Genomic DNA, 25,893 nt, shown 5'->3' with positions numbered 1-25,893 from the left:
CCGCAGATTCTTGGTTTCTCTTCGTCAACTTTCAGTTTTGCCGCCATTTTTTCGTATCTGAATAAATGGATCGAAAATGTTCTTCAGCTTTTTTGTATTTGATTATGGAACATTTTAAAGGCAATCCAAGCCAGATCAATCGTTTTTTTAAGAAGAATCGCGCCGAGGCAATGAGTTGGAGATAGAATATCCACATAGGCTTTTGCCATATTACAAATAGTATAAATTCAAATTAGCTCACGGCTGCATTAATTATCGTTTTCCCGCTGTTTCCTAATTTTATTCCAGTTTTTTCAGTTACTAATTTTTTATGTAGGAAAACTTAGAAGATGAGCCGCGAAAAGAATGTATCAGTCGAACATATCATAGGTGGAGCTGAATGCAGCATCTACTGCAAGTTCTCTATCAAGGCGCGTCGCCTCAAATTTAGCACTTTCAGTGACGGATCTGACTGAATTTATTAACAATTTAATCTGCAAACGTTGCTACACTTTGTTACTTCAGTGATATCTTAACATTATTTATTATTTTAAAAAATGGGGACAGTATTGTAATTTTGGCCTTCTGAAGAGTAAATTTAGTCCATTGGAAGATTTCCTCCATTTTCACCTCTAAATCCGCCACTGGAACTATGTACAAGACCGTTCTCTTATACCATATATGCATAAAAATATACTTACTTTACGCATGATCTTTGACTTTCTTAACTTCTAGGATTTTTTTACTTTTTTCTTATATTCTACATAAAATATACACATACATATGTATGTACTCTCAAATAAGTCTAAACTAGAAATTTCTTAATATTAACAATAAATTAGCTCATTATTTAAATACTAAGTAATTAAAATTGTGTGCCGATGCGTCGGAAGGACAATACATAGGACTTACTGGTCTGTGTTACTATCGAGTTGTTGGACGAGCTCTGCAAAGTGAAAAAAACGACACAATAAACACATTAGTGAATTTCTTATCGAATTGCATGAGGGACAATCAAAATAGAATCAATGGTATATTTACATAATGTTACACTGCGCCAATGCTCGTCGGTAGAGTACACACGCGAGGTCACCGTATTACCCATATATCTTAGACAGGCTTGCGCGCACCAATCACATCGCTTAGCTGCGGTCCACTGCAGATGCCTAAGCGCAGCTGAAATTTGTTGAATGCTTCCTTGTTGATCTCTTTTAGTTTTTGTTTCATAGCAAATGCAAGTTCCACCAGGTCACAAACTCTGTCTTCCGCTATTTCGCCGCGCTCATGTAGATGTGCTGAGTTCAGGCCGGAAGCGGCCATGTTTGTGGCGCCAACCGTTCGAAGTCCCCTGAATATTAAGAAAATTTTAAAAACATATTGCATTTTTCGTAATTGAAATTTTGAGGTGAATCAGATATTAATGTAACATATAAAAATTTTTTAGGAGTTGCATGAGAAGGCGTAAAACTCTACAATCATACAGATTTTTTGAAATAGGAAATTTTGAATTATAAGCCCTTCAAGCGCTTCTACGAGAGCTGCCCCGTCACGACGTCAAAATAGTGCTTGACGACTTTAACGCCAGGTTGAGCAAAGAAGGTATCGTTGGCACAGCGATAGGTAAATTCCGCCTACATGATGAAATATCCTCAACTTAAGCTGATAGACTTTGCCAGGGCCCGAAATATGATTATCTGTAGCACTAGATTTCAGCATAGAAAAATTCATCAAACCACCAGGCTGTCTCCGGAACGAGAAGCCACCAAACAGATTGGTCATTTTCTGATAGACGAAAGTCACGTCACCAGTGCTTTAGACGTGCGTACGCCCTTAGGTCCTAGCATTGCCTCGGATCGCTATCTTGTTGCAGCGAAGATACGCACCCGCCTCTGTGCAGCAAAAACCGCACCACAACAAGCATAAGGAAGGTTTGACGTCGAGAAGCAGCAATCAGAACAGACAGCGGAACGATTTGAAAGCATTACACTAGGAGATGATGAACCCTATTCCCCAATCGCTGACGATGAAGCAGATGTTCCATTACCCGACCATGAATGAGTTCGAATAGCAATTACCGTGGGATAAGCCTTTTTAATATCCCATATAAGGTTTTATCGAGCGTAGTGTGTGCGAGACTGAAGCCCACCGTCAACAAACCGATTGGACCTTATCAGTATGACTTAGAGCTGGAAAATAAGAGTTGACCAGATTTTCACCATGCACCAAATCTTGGAAAAGGCACGTAACACAGATCAACACACACCATCTCTTTGTCGATTTGGAAGCCGCCTTCGACAGCATGAAAAGGAACTGCCGCTATGCCACTAGGTTGGGCAAAGAAGTGACAAATGGGCAAGGGTAAGACGAAATATCTACTATCTTGCCTCCCACGTCACGGTTGACAGACGCAATACCGTTGACAAACGCAGATTTACTCTTGCTAACAGGTGCTACTATGGAGTGAGTAGGCAATTGAGAAGTAAAATCCTCTCTCAACGAACAAAAACCAAACTCTACATGTCACTTATTATTCCCGTCCTGCTAGTTACGAGTTTTCGAGAGAAAGGTTCTGCGGAGGTTTTACCGCCCTTTGCCATTGGCAATGGCGAGTATTGCGGTCGATGGAACGATGTAATTCCTAAAAATGGGTGAAGTGAAAACTTTTATCCTCAAAAAATTTGCTGCAAAGGCTGGTTTAGACACGATTGTATTTCCTGTTAATTTGGGCACTATTTCCACACAATGTGCAAAAAAACTTGCGAATTTAGCTGCAATAGTTTTTTGTTTCTACCGATGAAAGGCATTCTCACGCCGCAGTTATTCATCAACACGCTCCAAAGCCGATACTAATCAGTCATTCTTGTTTGTGACGCTAGTTTCAAATTCCCTTTTTACACAAAATATAGCTGCATGTGTACAAAATGCGCGAAACATGTAACATGAATGCCTTTCACCGAACTATCGTGACAAGTATTACCACTACAGCTAACCAAAGAACCCACATGAGGATGGGTGCGTAAGGTACATATAAGAGGAATTTTTAGAGTACGCACGTACATTTTTGAATAGGATTTCCGGTGTCCATTCCGTGGTCGGTTCATCCTCAATAATTAATGCTTTCGGGTCGATTGTGCTTGCCAGATTCTGCGAACTCGCTGTTGCGCCGTTAATTTTTAGCGGTGGCTGATCGACCACTGTGATGGGCGCAATCACCGTAGTCGGCGACGAGACAGTCGATAAGCCAGTTGAATCCGCAGCACCGCCCTGCGCGCACCGTTGCTGCTGGGTCCATTAATGCCATCACCTACACGTCCACCATTACCCAATGCTACACTTACCATCACATTTGGCAGGGAGTTCACCGAAATATTCTTCTTCTGCAATGCGGCCAGCATTGCGGGTGCTAACGCAGGTGTTGTACCGGCGGTTGGGGTGCTGGCATCACTCCCACCGGTAGCCGTGCCTATGGTGTTGGTTAAGTGTTGACTGCTGCACATGCCAAAACGAAGCTTCGGCCTGCAGGTGTCATAAACAAAAGCAAAACCAAATAGAATAAATAAACAATGCAAGGGAGTGTGTATGTGTGTGTTTGTGCAAATCTAAAGTAAAGTGCTCCTTTAAGTTAAAGCATAAATATTTTATGCAAATATCTTCACATTTATTGTGTGTGTGAAGTTATTTAAAAGTGTATAGAAACAATCTTAGCCTATGACGGGCGTAGCTTTGCGACACTTCACTTAACTGTTTATTTATGCATTTCACCTTCTGCTTCAATCACTTACCGTAACGGTTCGGTGCGCCTGATAAGATTCATTTTGATGATCATCATTTTCAAGTGATTGCCCGGCTCCACTTGATAGGCCTCATTGGGGCACTTCAGTGTGGCCTCGGAGATGTATACATGCCTGTAACGGTAATTGAAGTCGAATTAATTGTTAACACGTGCGATAATTCGGCTTGCTAAGTCATCGAAGGATAATAAATATAGTCGATTGATTTGATTGTAATGAGAAATGTAAATACGAGTACAAGAAAAATATATAACATAATTCAATATGTTATGCTGGGGTGGAAAAATATATAGTATGTAATACTATATACTTCTATACATACTAGTGAAGGCTACTCTGTTATTAGCTAATACAACTCTTGAAAAGTTCCAAGAAGATCCAACGCTTTCGAGGCAAGGTTTGCTAAAAAAGCAAACTTGCCGCATTTGGAACGAAGAGCAACCTGAAGAGATTCATGAGCTGCCATTCAATCCAGAAAAAAACAAGGGTTTGGTGCGGTTTGTGGGCCGGTGGTATCATCGGTCCATATTTCTTCTGCAGTGGTGCGACATTAGCGACCGTTATCGTCGTTCCCACGATGGTCGGGACCCCGGGAATGGATCCGGATCGCGACTTGATATTCGATTATTTGATGCCTTAGATTGAAGCTCGTGATCTCGGCGACATTTAGTTTCAACAATCAGGCAATGGATTTACTGTGAGAACACAGTAACAGTGAGCAGATAATTTCATGTATTGGGCCGGTCGATTGGCTACCGAGATCGTGTGATATCACACCGTTTGACTATTTACGTAAGGGATATACCAAGGGTCTATGAGAATTAATCCCGCTTTGGCTTGGATGCTGTTAATGATGACTTGATTTGATAGGTTTCATGAACCGTGAGATTATTTGGTGAGCCACGACTGAGTGCCCTGAAAACGTCGAGACGGAGGGTAACTTTGAAAATAACACAATCTTGCAAAAGCTAAGCGTAATAGGTGTCGCGTTTGCTCACTTCACCTGTAAGACCACTTCACAGTAGTGTTTGTTTCTGTTTAAGAACATTCCGTGACCGTGATCATCGGCAAAATATGGATTTACTGGCCAAATATTTTTTGCAACAGTACACATCATCCGGTCCCAAAGCAAAGAAGGCGAAGATGATGTAGAACATTTTCTAAGGTTCAATAGGTGTGTTCTACATCAAATAAATGAAGAAGGAAAAATGGGTCTCTATTACGTTTAATTACTGGGCTGATTCAAATTGAATTGATTAACTTGAATTAAAAAGTCCCAGTTTGGTGAATCCCTTTCACGGTGACCGCGCTACTAGTAACACCTCCATCGTTGCTATAGTCAAATTATAAACTCTTGCTGTATCTATCCACCGCAGTCTTCCGATTTTGTCTCTGTATATCTCGTAGTATATCGTTCCATCGACTGCAGTACTCTACGATTTCGAAGTTATGACCGTCAGCAGTGATGTGTGAGCCAAGTCTCGATTGAGACGATTGTTTGCTTGATGACAGGATATATGTATTTCGTCTTGCCCTTGTTCACTACCAGTCTAAACATTAATAGTTATAAGTAAAAGTCGTATATAAACTTGACTCGAATAAGAATCAAATAAGTAGACTAGTTTGTAAATCTCTAGAAAACGTTCTTTACAGATAGGTTAAAGCAGTTTGATCATCGCTGAGTCAAGTGCATTGATTTTAGGAGACATGTCGAGAAACTAAATGTCATTTTAGAAATTATTGCTTTACATTTATAGGCGTGCTGTCACGATAATGTTCTATTAAATTTTTTCATAAGTTTTGATGTGTAAATATATGCATATTATAGTTTATAATAATATTGCTTGTTTTCCTTTAGCATGCAATATTCATATTCTTCCAACAGAAATGAGCCCAAAATCATAGCTAAAATTTATTTTATACGAGAGTTCCGAAAGCATTGAGCTTAAATTTTTTCCTGACATGTGTTCAAAGATATATTGGAAATTTAATACTCACCCGGGAATACCGCCAGATTCCATGTGATTTGCAATAATAACATCGTTCCACCAATCGTAAAATTCCATTTTTTATTGCCCAACACGCCGCACATCACCGAGCCGCTATGAATGCTGATGCGCATATTTAAATCGACTTGTGCGAGAGTTCGAAAAAAACAAATTGTTACTGTAAGGCAAATACGATATTTTTATTTTGTGTGCATAAAAAAATATTTTCACATATTTTAATATGTACTGTGTAAATGCTGCAAAAGCTAGTTCCGTTTTGAAAAAGGGCGTTAAAAATATTCAATTGTAAGTAACAGAAGTGATATTTACGATGGAAGTAATTAACTCTCTGTAATTGAGGGACTTAGAGTGAAAAGAGGCAATTTGCAGTTCGTCGAAAACGAAAAAATACTGAAATTAAAGTGCAAAGCTTTTGACTTTAAATGATAATATCAGACACTTTAGCTTATTTAAAACAATTTTTCTTTTGCAAAACAACGTAACTAGCTTATACTAAAAGTGGGTTACTTAGGTCAATATCCGAATGGATAAACCGTAGTATCCGTCGGCGGAAGCAAAGAATGAGAAAAGACTCCACTCCGTTAGAAAGGCCAGGTGGGAAAGACCTAGCTAACCTTGGAATCTCCAATTGGCATACTCTTGTAATACCCAAATAAGTGATCTAGCTGGATTTTCAGAATTTATGGAGCGAACATTTTTAAAACTGTTGAACGACAGTGAAAGTGAGACTTCTTCCTTCTATGGTAATGCGAGCTGCAGAACAAAATACATAAGGTACAATCTTCTATAAGAGTGTACAGCTGCTGGCGTACGCCGGTGATATTGATATCACTGCCCTCACTGCCTCGCACCATTAGTTGTGCTTTCTTCAGGTTGGACAAAGAAGCGAGGCAAATGGGTCTGGATAGAAAGAAAAAACGACTAGAGTGCTGTTGTAAACTGGGCTATAACTGTGTCTACGCCAATAAAGAAGAAGAAGAAAGGTATCACATAGAAAGTGATGAAGTCTAACTTAGTTTTATCTGAGGAGTAACCATTTTCCAACTGGTCAAACAGTGGAAACTTTATTGCATTTTCTGTTTAATTCTGCTCTGTTTTATTCAGGAGTCAATTTAAAGGCTGTAGGTAAATCGATGCCAAAAGTTTGAGATTTTATTTTCATTTCGTTTTGGGTTCTTATGTAGTGCGTGTATTTTGAATACACTTATGTGGTTTTTAATATAATATATTGTATTTAGACTGTAGGGATGTAACACCGCTGATCAACGTTGAAACCATGTATGTTTTACGTGTAAAATAAACTTGCGGTTGCAATGCATCATTCTTTTAAAGTGGGTGAAGCTGTAGTTGGAGCCCTAAGTTTCGGACTCACGCACATTTGCTAAATAACATAAATCATATGTGTACACTCGTACATATACAATGAGCATATATTTACAGACAGATGTTCTGAAGACACAAATACTCACAGGCCATAATATGCAGAAGCTGAAAGTGCTCGGATAGCCGAGAGGCACAGAGTTCACTACTTTTACAGATCTCATTCGATTTTTGTAGGTTTACGCTTTCGCGTTGTGTTGCATTTCTGCACAATTTAAGTTACCTCGAACCTCGAATCGCTCATGTCAGCAGCACACCTATATATGTAAATATGTACATACACATATGAATCGGGGTGAAAATTCACATATACACACACGGGTCTGTTGTATGCTCACATGCTGGTTGTAAATTTTTAGTTTGTTTCGATAGCAACAGTATGAAAACGCAATAAAGCCAACTGCCGGTCAATAAAAACACCGTTTCTGCCTCCAACTACATACAATATATTCGTACATGTTTCATACATAGATGTTTATAAGCGCCGCTGAAATGCTAATGGCTGAGTTTGGTGTCACAAATATGTACACGTATGCGTATGATTTATATTAAGTGGACCTGTGGTTCAAAAACTGGGTAGATAGTTAGTTTCTATTAATTTTTTTGTGTATTTCGGAGAACATACTTATATGTCTGATGAATAATTATACTCTCGCAACAAAGTTGATAAGGAGAGTATTATAGTTTTGTTCACATAACGGTTGCTTGTAAGTCCTGAAACTAAAAGAGTCAGATATTGAGTTATATACACCAAAGTGATCAGGGTGACGAGTAGAGTTGAAATCCAGATGTCCGTCCGTCCGTCTGGCCGTCCGTGCAAGCTGTAACTTGAGTAAAAATTGAGATATCGTGATGAAACTCGGAACACGTATTTCTTGGCTCCATAAGAAAGTTAAGTGCGAAGATGGGCAAAATCGGCCCTCTGCCAAAATGGCGAAAACCGAAAACCTATAAAGTGTCATAACTAAACCTTAAATAAAGATATTAAAGTGAAATTTGGCACAAGGGATCGCATTAGGGAGGGGCATATTTGGACGCAATTTGTTTGGAAAAGTGGGCGTTGACCTGCCACCTACTAAGTTTTATGTACATATCTCGGAAACTACTATAGCTATGATAACCAAACTCTATAGAGTCATTTACTTCAGGCATTTCCATATACAGTTCAAAAATGGAAGAAATCGGATAATAACCACGCCCACCTCCCATACAAAGGTTATGTTGAAAATCACTAAAAGTGCGTTAACCGACTAACAAAAAACGTCAGAAACACTAAATCTTACGGAGGAAATGGCAGAAGGAAGCTACATCCAAGCTTTTTTTAAAAACTGAAAATGGGCGTGGCGTCGCCCACCTATGGACCAAAAACCATATCTCAGGAACTACTCCACCGATTTCAATGAAATTTGGTATGTAATATTTTCTTAACACCCTGATGACATGTACGAAATATGGGTGAAATCGGTTCACAACCACGTCTTCTTCCAATGTAACGCTATTTTTAATTCCATCTGATGTATTCTCTGTATAATATATACATTAGGACCAATGATGATAGCGGAATAAAACTTTACACAAATATGGTATTTGAAAAATATGTAAATGACGGATAATGAAATCTCGATTATCACTTTATCATGCGAGAGTACAAAATGTTCGGTGACACCCGAACTTAGTCCTTCCTTACTTGTTTTATTTAAATTTTATTGGTGTTGGTAATATTTTAATCAATGTGCAGTTTGATAAAAAAGAAAAATACTACAAAAATATTGATAGGAACCCTTCTGCATTTTTTCGATGTGTAGTCTTCTGATTTTAATATCGATTGACAAAACACATGTAAGAGCATACATATCTTCTTCGTTAACGCTACCAGTAATATTTACAATGCGATTCCTCGAAACTTGGTGTCAATTTACTACTGTGGACAGAAAATACTAAGACCTTTCAATTTAAATTTCGCGCGGGAACTTACTATTCGTCGAATCTATGTTTAGTACCCGGAAACACTCAATTTCGGCTGAATATCGTGGCAAAGGTGAGCCGTAACTGAAAAAAATTCTATATTAAAACTAGCTAACCCGGCAAACGTTGTTTTGCCATGTATATTATTTCTAGGAAACATTTTTTTAGTTCAATAAAAATAACTATCTACTACTAAGTGTGCGGGGATGTATTTATAATCGAAAGCATTATAAACAATGAAAGTATGTTTTATTTAAGTTAATAAATTAATCCTTATTAAAGTAACGAATATATTTTAAATTACAATTTTTGATAGCTTTCTAAATATCAAGAATAATTATTCATATTATCCTATCAATTATGACAATTGAAAAAAAAAAAATTGTCTCTCAGTGCAATAGAGTGTACAATATTCTTGGTTAGTCCGTCTTTAGCCAACACAAACAAACTGGAGGGGTTTCCCACGCGAGAACATGCCACATATAGTTGTCCGTGGGAAAAGCATGGTGTTTCCAATCTAAGCCACATACGGCCAATGCGATGTCATTTTTGGATCGTATCTCGGCCAGAAGTAACGAAATAAGGAATGTTTTGCCAGTTCCACCTGGTGCATCCAAAAAAAAGAATCCTCCTTGTCCTGCCGAAACTGCCAGCATGATGCGGTCGTAAATAATTTTTTGTTCGTCATTTAGTAGTGGAACATTGCGACTAACAATGCCTGCCATTTCTACAGTATCGTACTGTAGTTCACGATTGATATCTGTGTTGAGTAAATCAGATGTACTTCGATTCGGTGAGCTCATACCGAAATGGCTGATTGGCAAATACGCAATAGCAATGCAAAGATCCTCGATAGCAATAAATGTTTCATTGTACATTGCATCTCTGAATGATATCGTTAGATCATTGCACCTTGTACGATGTCGATACAATATATCATCAGTCATTGAATCTTTGTGATTATCCCACAACATTTGTGCTCGGGCCGGGAAACATGTAGTCAGTACTATAGCAAATAGTAGACGAATTTGTGATCCTGTGCAGTTTAATGTTGCTTCAGCAAGCGTACTGTCCCAATGATTGTCGTCTTCTAGCAAGCCTAGAGCAAGGCATGCATCTTTATACGTAGGATACTGTTGTCCATCTACCTTACGTATATCTTGAAATGACAATGGCCCGGTGACATTAACCACCAATAGTCGCAGGTAAAAGCACTCAGTCTGCCTTGAATTGACTGTATATACACGACCCAAAGTAATTGATTTAAATAAACCGGGGTGCGCATCAACTGGTGTCCCTTGCTTGCGGGGTATCCATTTTTTTTTTTTGAGCCCATGTAAAATACCGTGGAACTTCAGAGTAGAGAAGTGTTTGTGCGAAGGCACCAAAAGCATCCGCACGATTGCACAGTTCAAAAAATTCGGTCAGCGTAGTTTTTGGTGGATTTATAGCACGATCAAGCACTGTATCGTTCGTGAAATATACGCGCTGGCCGTTTTCAAGGTGGACAGCTAATTGGATAACTGCTGGATCCCGTTCATGAATTGGGAAACCGAAAATACGCCAGACAGCTTCATTGGAACTGACATACCGGCCAATTTGGTAATTCGTAATTTCATCATTTTGATTCAACGGAAGAGAATGTACATTAGTATTTTCAATTCTAAATACAGCCATATCACTCCCTTTATTCACATATTTGCAAATATATTTGATACTCTTCACCGAACTGCATGACTCAACATTAATATGAGCATTGAATGTTTTGCTCAGCAGAGGTGAATATGGTACCACCCAACGATTGTCAATGTCGATGTCTGCGTTGCTGATAGCTTTAATGAAAGATTGTCCGCCATTTTCGGTACTTCTTCGACGATATATTGGATATCCGTCAACATGTGTGACCGTATCGTTAGTAAAATCTTTAGGAAATGGCCGTTATTGAATGGGAGCTTGACAACACGTGTTTATTTACATGATATCACTTAATAAACTGAGAGTTAAAACTGTCTTTGTCTGATTAATAAATTGTAAAATAAATAATTATTGCACTGGAAATGAATGATAAATTCTATGATGACAGTAAAATTAACATGAGAGTTGCACAGAAAAATTAAAGAAATAGGTATAACAGTGACTGGCTTACGATTGATACACAAATAAAAACCAAAAAAAATGGCTGAAAAATGTATAGTGAGTAAGACAGGAGACCGGCATCGTCCTCATCCCTACTCTCATAATTAATGGAACTTGAAATTATGAACTATGAATAAGAATTTATCGTAATACAATTGTAATATTCGATTGCCATCTTGCAACCCTATTGCGGATATGCGGATAGAATTTCGTCAACCATATCTCACGAACAAATCAACCGATTTTGACACGGTTTGCGGCCATCGACGTGATTTTTCAGAGTCGAAAGCTGATAAGTCTTCAGAATTAATCGGTCGAGTCGTTTCAGCGTTATTTCAAAAAAATCTATTTTTGCGATTTCTTTCGTCAACGATTTCTTGCAAGAAAATTGATCGATTTTGACCCGGTTTGCGGTAATCGGCGTAGTTTTGTGAGGTTGAGTGCTGATTAGTTTATGGAATTGATCGATATAGCCGTTTAGAAGTTATTCCCAAAAAACCACTTTTGAAAATTTTTTTTTTGCTGTTTTTTTTTGAGTTTTCTCGAAATCTAGCTATCCGAATCGGCTCAAAATTTTAGAAAATCTAAGTTAAGTGAAACTCTTTGAAATGCCGTTGGGTAGGGTTGAATCGCTTAATCCGTTCAAAAGTTATAAGCGGGTCCAATAACTTCTGGAACAACCAATAACTTCCCGATTTTAGGTCAATTTTTTAATTTTCTTCGCGGAAAGTTAAAAAATTTATTGGTGTACCACCCTTAACATTTAGGATGATGAAAAATAGATGTTGTCCGATTCTCCATCCTAGAGGATATGCACGCTAACAAAAATTGAAAAAAAAAATGTGTATGGAAAAATGTTACTTTTTGGGAATTTTCCAATTTCCAATTTCCCTTAACATTTAGGAGGATGAAAAATTGATGTTGTCCGATTCTCCACCCTAGCCGATATGCACGCTAAGATTCACGAAAATCGGTCGAACGGTTTCAGAGGAGTTCAATAACGTACACCGTGACACGAGAATTTTATATATTAGATTAAGGATATGATGACCGAAGCCTTCTGACCGGCCAAACTTTCTACAAGGAATATTATTTGTTTGCTATGCGTCATTTGCGCGAAACTTTTCGTAACAAGTAAGGAAGGGCTAAGTTTAGGTGCAACCGAACATTTAAACTATTGCAACTTACAAGAATCAAAGCCAGGGAAATACTATACTTTATTGTGTAAAACCAATCATATAAAGTAAAGTCACTTAGATGTTCAAAATTAGTTATGTAGGGGGTAGGCCAAGTTTTCGCTCAAATTTATTTATTTTAGAAACAAAGATACATTGTTATGAATAAAATACGCTCTCTTATTTTTCATTGGGATAATTCACTTATTGGCCGATATATGCGGTACAAAGTCATTTCGAAGTTCGAAAGTTTTTATCTTAAGTTATGGGGCATACCATTGTCAGAGAAGGATCATCTCTTAATTTTAGTTATATGTAGCAGACATTGGCCGACATTTTCGATCAAAAGTCAACTTTGGGTACCGGGTTCTAAATATTCGGCACCTAGGGGCTTGACAGTTTTTATTGGACTTAAAGAATTTTATGTCATAAAGTGTCATACACTAAAGACATTATTCGTGCACAGTTTTTTACTGTTTATATTAATTGTTTCTTGATTTGTGTAGTGGAAACTGAACAAATCAAGTGGAACTTAAAATTGCGCTATACGTGAAGTAGGCGTGGTTGTAGTCCGATTTCGTCCATTTTCACACTGTGACATAAATGACAATGTAAGGAGAATGGCACCCACCAAATTTTGTCGAAATCGGTCTGTCGGGTCCCGAGATATGAGATTTTACCAAAAAGTGGGCAGCCAACGCCCATTGTCCAATTTTTACAAAAGATCCCATAAAGTCTTGGGCGTATTTAGTTATTGATTTAGTAATTTTTAACATTATTGTTATATGGGAAGTGAGCGGGATTATCCTTCGATTTCACCCATTTTCACGCTATCGGTAGAAGTTCTTATAAGATTTGTACTCAGCAAATTCGGTTGTTGTAGCATTAGCTTCTTAGAAGATAAATATATTAAACTTATTAGCGGGCGGGGCTACGCCTACTTTTTTAAACATTTTTGCTCACAGGTCTTGCGATCTCTGTGCTAAATTTCAGATTTACAACTTAATTTAGTGTTTAGTTATCGCACTTTATATGTTTTCGGTTAATGGCGATTTGTGGGAGTGGCAGTGGTCCGATTACGCCCATCTACGAACTCGATGTTTATTTTTTACTAAGAAACCAATATACCAAGATATCTTAATTTATGCTCAAGTTACAGCTTGCACCAACAGACGGACGGGTGGACGGACAGACAGACAGACAGTCAACCGGATTTCAAATTTTCTCGTCATCCTGATCATTTATAAATATATAACCCTATATCTATCTCGCTTTGTTTTAGTGATACGTACAAACCTTAGGTGAACAACACAATAATGCCCTGTAGCAACATGTTGCAAGAGTAGCTTTGGAGTGTTTCCTTTTTTTTGGTTTTGGCTTGTTTTTTCCCTCCGTTCTCATGATAATTGTCTTGTGTGTATTTCGAACACATAAGGCCATGAATGTAGGATTGGAATTCGAACGATCAAGTGACTGTGGCCAAAGTGGCTTGTTTACGGTACTTGTTTGAAAAAAAAATGCATCATTATCGGGACGAGTCGAGGAAGAACATGTTTCATACTCGAAATATCCACCAAAATCATTCGAGCGAACTGGTTGACAATGAGTATCTCTTAAACGCTTTACTTAATCGAAAATGTTTAAGGGATCACTCCCGATATCTTCGTTATTGATTTATATACATATATATACATATGTATATATTATACATATGAGTTATACAATAAAGTTTATAAAAATTATATGTAAGTGAAAAATATTATATTGTGCAACGTATTTGTTATTTTTGCACTAGGTACATCAAACGTGCAAACATCCTGTCAAAACATATACATATTTACACTATATATATATATATGTGTGTGTGTGTTGTTTATAAAATATTACACTTGCATGCGTGTGTAGCTGCACGTCCTTGATGGCCTTTATCATATGCAGTCCCGTCTCCACACTGCACACCGCATGTTCCGCTGGCGTCTGCCAATTGTCGCTCTCGAACTCTGGCACACAATAATAGCAATCGCCCAAGAGTTTCACACGCAAACAGTGATTGTCCTGCGGTTGCGGTCAAATGAACACCACAGCGTCAGTATGTAGTTTCAATAATAATAACAACAACACCAATAGCGGACACAGTACGATGCATTTACGTCCAGGGCCAAACCGGAAAAACGTAAAAATTTTGTATTTACATTCTTGTTTTTTCTTTAGCAAGTTGGCTTCATTTGACTACTTGGTCATTTGTTTATTATTGTTGTTGGTTTTCTTGTGTCTGCAGATTTATGTATGTAACTCAAGTTTTACTGCCAACCATGTATAGTAAGTATATGGAGACGACGTAACTTGGATGTCGGGTATATGCGAACAGTGACAGATGATGCCGTCACTTAAGTGCGTTATTTGCTTCCGATAAATGTCAAAGTAATTCTAGCAAAGTGACAGACAATTATACGTACATACATACATGTATATGTATGTACAGTTAATGTTTACTGAGAACTGAGAATGGTCAAGAGCCACATAAGAAAATACTTGTAGAGCGCAATAAAAATTGTATTTTTAACTGCCCCAAATCATATACGATGATTTGAAAATGAAGGTTCGAAATAATATTATAATGCAGCAGACGCCTGGGGTTCCTCTGCAATGCGCTATGTAAATCAGGGTACGCTCTTTGTGAACCCATATCGTTATTTCGACATATTTCGGAATTTGTGATTAATTATATGAAAAGATCGGAGGATAAATTGTCAGACAGTTTTAACGCTCAGAATGCAAAAATAAGCTTTTGCTTTGGCCTTTCATAGCAAGGTTCCCGAAGCTACCGGAAATTATTTCACATCGGTCTGTTACTTCTAGGCTAACACTTTCGAAATATGTAAAATAAAATATGTTCATTTAATATGTTCGAAGTCAATGTAGTAAAACAAAATTAATTAAGGAAAAGTGTGAGCTCTCTACTATCACTTTTAAAAAGAAATAAAATTACTCAATTTTTAATTACATACCTAGGCGAAACAAATCGTTTAGGATTTTGACAAGCTGCTGGGATGTCTTACTTGCTAACCCAGTGAAACCCTGTAACAAATATAGAGAGATTTTTTTAACTAAGTTTCTAAGTATGCGGCGGTGCTTAGAACTAAATCGGCCTTTTGTCGAAATTTATTGTGGCGTTTCTTCTTTTCGCAAGGTGGCATCAGTTGGAAATTATTCCACTTGGTCGTTCCAACGGAGTAGAGGTCCTCCTCTTCCTCCGCTTCCCCCGGCGGGTACTGCGGCGAATACTTTCAGAGCTGGAGTGTTTTTGTTCATTCGGACAATATGACCTATCCAGCGTAGCCACTGTCTTTTAATTCGCTGAACTATGTCAATGTCGTCGTATGAGATTAGGTCCTCTTTCCATCGAATACGATATTCGCCGTAGCCAACGCGGAAAGAACCATAATTCTTCCGCAGAACCTTTCTCTCGAAAACTTGCAACGTCGACTCATCAGATGTTATCACCATATAACAGGACGGGAATAATGACTGACCTTTAGAGTTTGGTTTTTGTTTATAGAGAGAGGATTTTACTTCTCAGTTGGCTACCTGTTGGCAAGAGATATTCTGCGATGGATTTCGAGGCTGAAGTTTTTGTTGGTTGATATTTCGTCTTTCTTCTAAATCACTTTTGTAAGACAACAACCACTAAATGTCAAAATTCTTATGAATTTAAGGCCTTCACGGTAATGCTGCCATATCTCACTACTTATATAATAATTTAAATGTAGTGAATATTATTCGCTTTACTCAACTTGAAATCCGCGAAAAGTATACTGACATTACACCGGCCAACAAAAAAAATATTTTTTTGGGGTTTCTGTTCTCGTGCTTGAATTCTGATTCAAGTCATTGAAAAACACTTAAATATTAATCTTTAGTTCTTTAAGTTTGCTTTGGGCTGATCTACATCGATAAGTATATTTGGGGTTTAATACGAGAGAGCTCATATGAGGATAAAAGAAATACAAAAAATATTCACTTTTAGACAGTAATTTCTTGTTATTTTACATTTATATGTTATTGTTTATCACATATCTTGAATAAAAAGGACTCTTGTTTCTAAAAAAAGTTTTCTAATTATAATCTATAGCGAAATTGTAGAAAAAATATAAAAATAATCGAAAAATTGCTCTAATTTCTACGAAAGCAAACTTTAACCGGAAAAAAAACTTTTTCCTTGTTTTTGTCATAGGAGAAACTAAAATTTGACATGTAGATGTCAGACCCGAAAATCGTGTTGACCGGTGTTATCCATCGGGTACACGTAGACCTTATTGAATTGGGTTTCGACGGTGGGATCGGTGCCTTTATACATGTCGGCCCGTATTTGATTGTTCACAATGTTCGGAAGTACTGTGTAAAAGAAAATGCAAAACAGATTAATTTTATTATACGCAGCTTTGATCACAGCAAAAAGTACTAAATAATACAAATAATTTTTATTCAACCAAACCACACAAGTTTAAGTTGAAAGAGATTGCTGAATAAAATGCATAAGGCAAAATGGAAGCAGCACTGCCAGGTAAAAACTGAAGTACTGAAAAGTATTCCACATTTCTTAATGACATTTGAGTAGTTTTCCTCATTTGCACCAAAATGAACGAAAAGTTGTAGGGAAAGTTGTAGGGAAAGTGTTTCATTTTGCTCAGAGCGATAAATCAGGGTTTTATATATTTGTATATGCCTTTACACCATGTGCATATATTTATGAATATTTTAAATGTAAAATTTAGAAAAGTTTTTGAGTAAAACTTGTAGATTCAATAAGTTAGGAGGGGTATAATACCCTTGATGAATTTTTGATTTTTAACTTAGCTATCAATAGACATAAATACAATATACTATAATATAGTAAGAAGGGGTGTGTTGGCTCATTTGGACACAAATAATTTTTAAGCAGTTTTTGAAGTCAGTACTGAGTTGTGGGACATGTTTGTTTTAATAGCAAATCAAAACTGGTATACCTTAATATTGACTACTTGACAAGTATTGTTGCTAAAGGGCGCTAAACTCATAGTTGTTTTTATGAAGTGAGTCCCAGTTTAAAACTAGCTCATTTGGAACCCATTTACGATACTAAATAATACCCCTATCCGGTTGGATTCAGTAAGGCCTCCGATCATATTATGACCATATATTTACTTTGACATAACAACATTGCAAGGGGAAAAAGCGAAAAATAGTACGCGCAGTTTCGATGCTGCTGTAACCAAAGACATTCTCCAAGTTCCAAATCCGTGTGGTATTCGACAGGCCATGTTTTCTAAATCTGACTACAAACTATAGTCCAAGGATTTCAAATCTCGACTACTAGGTGGCCAATCATCTGCAGCTATCAAATTATTATTTGATATTATTATATGTTGATTTATAGTCACTGCTGCGTAATTTTTGCCTTGTGTGCTGAAGCAGAATAATCCTGGAAGATCTAATAATCTCCATCGATGCGAGTAATACTTAATTACTTAATCACGCCTTCTAAAACATTCTACTGCCAAACTAATATTAATAATAATATTTTTTGTCTCTTTTGAAGCTTTTGCGTATATTTTGTAGTTTAGCTGGAAACTATAGTCACCAACACAGATCGATGTCTCAAAAACTGAAGCTGACAGACGAATATATAGATGGGCATGGCTGAATCCACTCATGGAAAAGACTTACGTCTGAACAACGTTTACAAATCGTTTAACTTTATTAAGAAAATTCACATTCTTTAAAGAATATGTTTCGCGCGATTCGCTCATCCTATGGTCAACATTATCGGTCTATTGAACGTACTATTCGCAACACCATCACCCATCTTCAGACCCAGCTTTTATTACTGATAATATTCAACCGAATAGATTATATTCAGCATCCAGTGAAGAAATTATAACAGCCGTAGCTGATAGTGAAGACCGTAGAGAATTGACTCGGCGCCGTTCGCAGCAAGTCGGACTGACGTACATCGCGATCTTAAATTGAAAGTTGATCAAAATACAGCATGTGCAAGAACTCAAGCCGCTCGACCTCCAAACCGACATCGTTTCGCTTTATGGGCTCTTCAAAAGTTTCTTGAAGATCCAACGATTTCGAGCCAAATTTTTCTCAGCGATGATGCCCATTTCTGGCTTAATGGGTACGTAAACCAGCAAAATTACTGCATCTAGAAAATGAAGCCGCTGAGAACGTAACGGTCAATGGCGACTACGAGTCATCGAAAATTGGTCTCAACGGAGGGACCATCTGAGACGTTGCCGCGGTCGACGTCTTTGAAAGAGATGATCTTCCAAAAATAAATACCAAAGAAAGTTCTTTCGAATGATAATAAACATTACACGGGTATACGGATTTCAAAAATTCGAATTTTTTTATTGTTTTATTAAATTCTGAGTAATAGTTTCGGAGATACGTACATCCTTTATAGCGTTTTTATGCATATTTTTCTCGAAACTGTGTTTCTGAAGTCGGTTGGAAAGACTTTTGAGATCTCAACCGATCTTAGTGAAATTACACAGGTCTTTCAGATACATTTTTTAAAGACGTGGATTTTTAGTTTTTTTACCTTTGTCTTTGTTAGAAGTTAAGGTTTTAACTAAAACACTTTTTTTTACTTCATATGATCCTGTAAGGAATTATCCTACCAACGCGCGCGCATCTTTTTTTCAAGTTGCCACCGGAAATGGCGTCACAATGGCCGAGTTTAAAATATTTTTTTCCAAAAATATCTGAATTTCTTTGCTAATATTTGTATGAGAAAAAAATTGTTGAAAAAAGGATGAAAACTCATGTAACTCCTTAAATTTGAAGTTTCAATGTCTTCTTGAAGAAGTTTGGGTCATGTGAACAATACAATAAAAACCAAAAGGAACTATATGGCTGAGAAAGGGTTTGGGGTATATTTTTCGAATTGAAAAACATATTTATAGATGTTTTAAAATATTCCAAACTGTTATCTTTAGGTAGTAACTATTTTAACAGCTACTTACTTGAAACCACTAAGAGTATGTGGTGTGTACTTCGCAAATTTTTAATGATGAAATATCTTTTATTTATATTTTTATATGTATTTTATAAACAATGAAATTTTCCTTAATTTTTGTGGCAGACAGTGGTTATAAAAATTAGGCTACTTCCAGAATTAATTCTCATACCAACTAATATAGATTCACATATTTAATTTGTTGTCACTCACTTGAGTCCAGCAATTTTTGCGTTCGCTGCAACCATGGCTTTATGTGTTTCGATGAAAGCAAGGCGCTGCCCACGATCTGTCAGATACTTGGTGTCAATGCAAGCCACATTAATTGCCGTGTACAATATGAAGTTTGCGACCACTTGAAATGCAATGCAATCTGATTGCTGACAACATAACGAAGCACAAATGGAAGGGAAATAAAAAAACCAAAACACAAATGTTAAATAATAAAGAATATTAAATTCGGAGAGCCTTTGGCATTTCTACGCTAAAAGTATATCAACAAATATGAATCCAGAACACTCTGCCGGCACTTCACGATATACTAAAAATTATTTTCAAAAAGCCCACTGACAGCGTGCACTACATGCGCTCCAATAGAATAATAATAATAAGGCCGACTGTGCCATTCACATTGCGCTTAGGTTACGTACTTCGTTTCGCCTAACTTTAGTTATCGTAATTACGGCCAGATGACAACTGGCGGTGATGGTGCCGCCGACGACGCACCACTTCAGTGGCAACGGCAGCATTGCATACGGCACAAATATCACGAACAGGATGTACCAGACCAAGTATTCGCGATACGTGAAACCAATACCTTCGCCATCGAAGCCTGTGTGTGGAGAGGTTCAATGAAAAATAGAAAATGAGAAAAAGGAAATAATAATAACCATATTAATGTGTGTCAAAGAAATCTACTTATCCCTATCTACTTAGAATATATAAATATACCTATATGCAATTTGCGCAAAATGGCGCATACTACTTTTGTTGAGCGAAATGACAGTTACGTGGTGAAATACCACAGATGCAGCGATATTTATTTGAGTTTACTGCGCTGAAGTTAAATCGTAAAAAAATTATGGCTAAACAGTTAAAGCATACGACAACAGAGTGACACAAAAAAATAGGCCCTTAGTTTATACTAGGCCCTTAGATAGAAATATGTTCGGTGTATGTATGTATATACAATACGGACACATTAAAAATTCAAATAACTGATTAAAATTAGTTATGGGAGATCTGTTTACTGTTAGATAGAGGCTTTGCACTGCGAGCTAAGTTCTATTGTGCCCTCTCTTACATCACATATGGTAACAAAGGTCTCGCACTCTGAGCAATTCCAGGAACGACTGATGTGAAGTGATCCCTGCCAATGTAGATGAATCCCAGGGTCTTGAGTTTGCTACTACAAATTGCTGGGCAATCTAGAATCAGGTGTTCTGGAGTTTCCTAAAAACCGGCAGTTTGCACAAGAAACTATGCCCATGTTGGTCAAGTGCTGCCTGCGCCTGCAGTGTTCTGTATAGAGAACGACAAGGATGCAGAATTTGTCTCGGGGAATTGCCGATCTCTCACACTCTCTCTTACACTCTCTCCTCCATGCGAAGCAGTTCCTGTTTATTGTGAGATCCCAACGCAATGCATGTATAAATTTCACAGCTGTCGCATTATTAGTTTATGAATTATATGATTTTGAGTGAAGCAACTTTTATTATTGTGAAAAAATTAATAAAAATGTGTTTTGCGTATTGATAAAATATTGGCTTGATGATGAGTATCTGAACACGGCACAGGAAAATCAATCATCAAGGATTGGTTTGGTATGCCAAGTGTCAACGTGACGAAATGAGTACCGAAGACGGTAAACGCGGTGGACGCCCAAAAGAGGTTGTTACCGTCGAAAACATCGAAAAAGTCCACAATATAGTTGTGGATGACCGTAAAGTGAAGTTGTCCACGGAACGGACATCGAAAAATCCGCAGATATTTGGGTATGAGAAAGCTCTGTGCAAAGTGTATGCCGCGCGAGCTCACTTTTGATCAATGACAAGTTGTTGCAAATGCTGAGGCATAAGAAATCGAGTTTTTGCGTCGATATGTGACAACGAGCGGGAAAGGATCTGGTTTCGCTTGGAATCTCCAATTGGCGCCACATTGCCACAGGAAGAAGCCACTGGGACGCTGTAAGCAGTTTTTATATTAATAAGGAAGAAGAAGAATGTGAAAACTGCTGAAACATGGTCCCATCATTTCGTTCCGAAGTATAATCGACAGTCGTCGAATAGTCGGCTGGCAAGGTTACGGTTTCTGTATTTTAGAACGCGCACGGAATAATTTTTGGCTATATTGAAAAAGGATAGCAGTATTGGACCATTTGAAAGATGAAATCGTCGAAAAACGGCCGCATTTGCTGTCTTAAGTCAAAAAAGTTCAAAAGTTCATGAATTGGTCTTCGAATTGGTTCCTCTCTCACATTATTCTCCAATTCTGGCCCGCAGTGACTATTTCCTGTACTCAGATCTCAAAGAAAAGCTCGCTGGGAAGAAAATTTTCGTCGAATGGAGAGGTGACGCCGCAACTGATGCCTATTTTAAAGCAAAGGATAAATCGCACAACAAAAATGATATCGATCCTTGTAGGGAATTATGTTGAAGAAAAAGAAATAATTTTGCCAAAAAAAGATGTGTTTTTACTATGGTACCCTTTTTAAAAAATACTTAAAAACCGCAAATATAAATTTTTATTATAACTTATATCCTAATAATTGTGTATTATTTATGAGCTAAGTGATCTTACTACTAATTCTTAATATTTACTTTCTAACCAGAATAGCTACTTTAAATTTTTTAAAGAGTTTATTGAGTCAATTATCTAACTACTATATGATTAATGCTTTAATAGACACACTCGCATGAAAATATATAACTTAATACATACATACTTCCAAAATAATAACTACAAATGGCTTACCTTGTATATTCCTCAGTATACAAGTGAACAAAGCTGCCCACTGTAAATAGTTGTTGGCGAAGCATCTCCAAAATCCCAAACAACAAATGCCCGCATTGGCTAGAATACAAACAAAAAGGCCAGGTAATTGCCGTGGTCAAATTCACCTCTCCATCGCTGTAATAAGTTATCGTGCTGCCAATGTTGTTTTTCTAAATGAAAATAGACAAACATTGAATTTTTAGACATTCTTGGCATGATGCTCCTGTCAAACAATAACAGCATGCCTATTTGCACGTTGAGTGCGTGTATATACTTATATATGTACATACATATATGTGCAATTGTGCGCAGATGTTCAAAAGCTTAGCCAAGCTAAAAAAACTTCTATTCTCAGTCAGTCAATTTGTTCGCATTTTGTTTCCTGTTTCCTTCCCGGTGCCCGAAAACTTTCCGTTGATTGACAGTATTGTGATAATCATTTAGTTGGTATCAGCTTACGTACTAGCAATGAGATGAGGGAAAAGCAAATGCTTGTGTGGGTCACGTGATTCGGTGACACATCGGTACGAGTAAAAATCTTTAATTAAATTTGTTTGAAAGCTGAAGAACCATGTGTCCTAATGTCTGTGTACAGCTTTGGTTTCAAACTCAGTAAGTACTATTCGTTTTTTCGAATATTTCTCAGCATTAACTATACTAAGTTTTCAAACAAAATTCTGGCAGCATTAAGTGCTCGGCCTATAAGCTGTTAATGTGGATGTACTCATTCCCGCAAATATTTTGCTAAATTTGAAACCTTGTATCCTTTTACATTACCGGACTAGGATCTCCTCCAGTATATCGCGCTTAGCTCTCTTTATAGTTACTATACAGTCCTCAGGCCTAAGAAAGAAATTTTCAAAAACTATACTTAGCGCAATTGTACAGTATTTTATATACCTTTACCTTTACTTAGGACATTAACGGAAACATAAGTCATGATTAATTATAATGAGAAATGAAGTAGAACTTCTTTTTTCAATAGCCTTTTTTGACAGACATGCGTGAGTTCTATCAAGCTGTCATGTTATTTTTCTCCGGTATTGTTTGCCATTTCATCAAGGAAAGACTTACGCTTGGAAAACGTTGACAAATCAATAACTTTATTATTTATTACTCTACTTATGGTCAACATAATCGGCCTAGTGATCGTACTATTCACAACACCGTCACCTATCTTGAGAGTAAGTATTCATTATTGGGTAACATTCGACCCAATAATCTAGGTCCAGCACACAGAGAAAAAAAAAAATATAGCAGCTGTAGCTGAGAGTGTATACGATGACTGTGGAGAGTCCATTCGGCACCGTTTGAAACTCGAACTGACGTATGGAACGATTTGGCGCATTTTACGTCGAGATTCTTAAAAAGCTCCAAAAAGATCCAACGTTTTCGACCTTTGTTCTGGTTCGATGGGTATTAAGTAAAGGAATGGGTGCTTGTGAATCAACGATAAATAGTTAGATATTTGGAATAACGAAAGGAGCAGTAAAAAACATTTTGCTAACATTGCGCTAACGTCTGTGTAATATTTTTCGACGGCGAAGAGTCTTGGATGTACATATATATATCTCAGCAAAGGTGAGCAGAAGCCGAAAAAACCACGTCAAAACAGGTAAAAAATCAAAGTATGTCGACAGTTTTCTTCGATCATCGAGTTTTGGCATACTCCGAATTCCTTCCGACCGGTCAAACGGTCAACAAGGTATACTACTTGCGTGTTATGCGTCGGTTGTGCGAAGATATTCGTAAGAAGAGGCCGGAGTTATGGACCGACAAACTTGGTTTTTGTACAAACTTTCAACCAATATCGTGCCACAACCACCGTATTCGCTTGATTTAGCTCCGTACCCAAAGAAACCGTTTTGTGTCAATTGAAGGCACTAAACGTGAATAACTACGCGCATTGAGCGGTATTTCGGATATTGACTTTAACAACTGTTTCGAGGATTGGGAAAAATGCTAGCACAACTGTATTGGGACTAATGGAGATTATTTTGAATGGGCAATATAGTTTTTAAAGAATAAATTAACAATTTTAAGATTATGATTACTAATTTTTGTTCCGAGTAGTGTGTGTGTATATATGCTATATATTTCAAAACTTTGAAGTTTTATTAAGAGAAAATACGACTTTAGGTCTACTCTTTTTTGAAAGACTATGGCCTTTTTTTAAGCATAATGTCAACCAGATTGACAATGATCAGTGACTTTTGACGCTGACGATGCGCGTACGTTAGATACGAACGCTCCAGCGAGAGTTGCTTGAATGAATTTGTCAAAGATGGGCATAATATGCCCTTGATAACATTGGCACTCTTGAAAGCTGCATAAGTTTGATTGTTATGTGGCCGTGGCTCCGATATCGTCTTGCCTTCCTCGGCTCCACAATCGATTAACGTAAGCAGTATGTGACAGGAATGATCGCAGTTGACCGGAAATTAAAACATTTCAATTAAGTGCTCGCACGGCAAATTACGCATTGCAATTAAAGTTCATACATATGTGTAGCATACAGAAAGATAAGCTTCGATGTATGTATGTATTATGCCAACGTGCAACCTTCTGGATGATCCAACTGTATTTATTATCTTACCATAATTGCTCGTATTACCAAATATGCTGCAGCTTTCGGTGCGTCTTTCCGGTCCGAGCTTCATTCTCTGCTCTACAATACGCACGGATTGCACACGCAGCGGGGCGTTTTTAACAGCCCTCACGCGGTCAATGTCCGTTGTGGGTCGTTTCGAATTGACAGCGGACGCTCTGGTCGGTGCGGCGGAGGGATAGGAGTTGACTGTACGTTGGTCGTCCACTGAATGTGCACCATCGCCAGGCAGGCGCGGTATTTTCGACATGTCGGGAAGTTGCTGCATGCAAAACGATTTTGGATAATTTGCGTTATTTAAGATATTATTTTGCAAAAAGTTAATTAATACTTGTTTTGTCTCAAATTTGCCTATGTGTAAATCATCCCTTAATTACAGTGTTTACCTACCTTCACAGGCAATATGCTCTTGTCAATTATATCCTCATTATGCGCCTCAGCTATTACAACTCCCTCGCTCTCCTCGGTTTGTGCCGCGGGATTACTGAGACCACAGTCGGTTTCATCATCTGCACCTACGCCACTATCACCGTTATCCGTTATGTCGAGCATGGAATTTTTCACACTAACTCGCTGACATTTGGGGTCAATGTCGTCGTCATCGTCGAGTAGCTCTTTCTGAGCCAGCGGCGGCAGTGGAAGCTCAAATTCGCTGCTGATAGTTATGACGTTTCCGCCTGAACAGCGCCGCCTTTGAAGTAGTGTGCTGGCTTTTGTTGTACTCTGCGTGCTCTGATTACTTTGTCTACGTTGTTGTTGGCGTTGCAGCGCCAGCGGTGATTGGCTTAGTGTACGTAAATGTACTTCGTCGCACACCAATTTGTCGTCCATGCTGCGTTCTTCCTCGGAA

The 25,893-nt window shown here is 37.7% G+C and overlaps 1 pseudogene; it reads right to left on the bottom strand.

Annotated features, from left to right (window-relative positions):
• Window positions 1–857: 857 nt before the first annotated feature.
• LOC120782009 lies at window positions 858–25,893 on the bottom strand (annotated as a pseudogene).

This window comes from Bactrocera tryoni, unplaced genomic scaffold (genome assembly GCF_016617805.1).
Source record: "Bactrocera tryoni isolate S06 unplaced genomic scaffold, CSIRO_BtryS06_freeze2 scaffold_865, whole genome shotgun sequence".
Classification (NCBI taxonomy): domain Eukaryota; kingdom Metazoa; phylum Arthropoda; class Insecta; order Diptera; family Tephritidae; genus Bactrocera; species Bactrocera tryoni.
The sequence above is the reverse complement of the archived record's forward strand: the minus strand, read 5'-3'. Positions and strand labels throughout refer to the sequence as shown.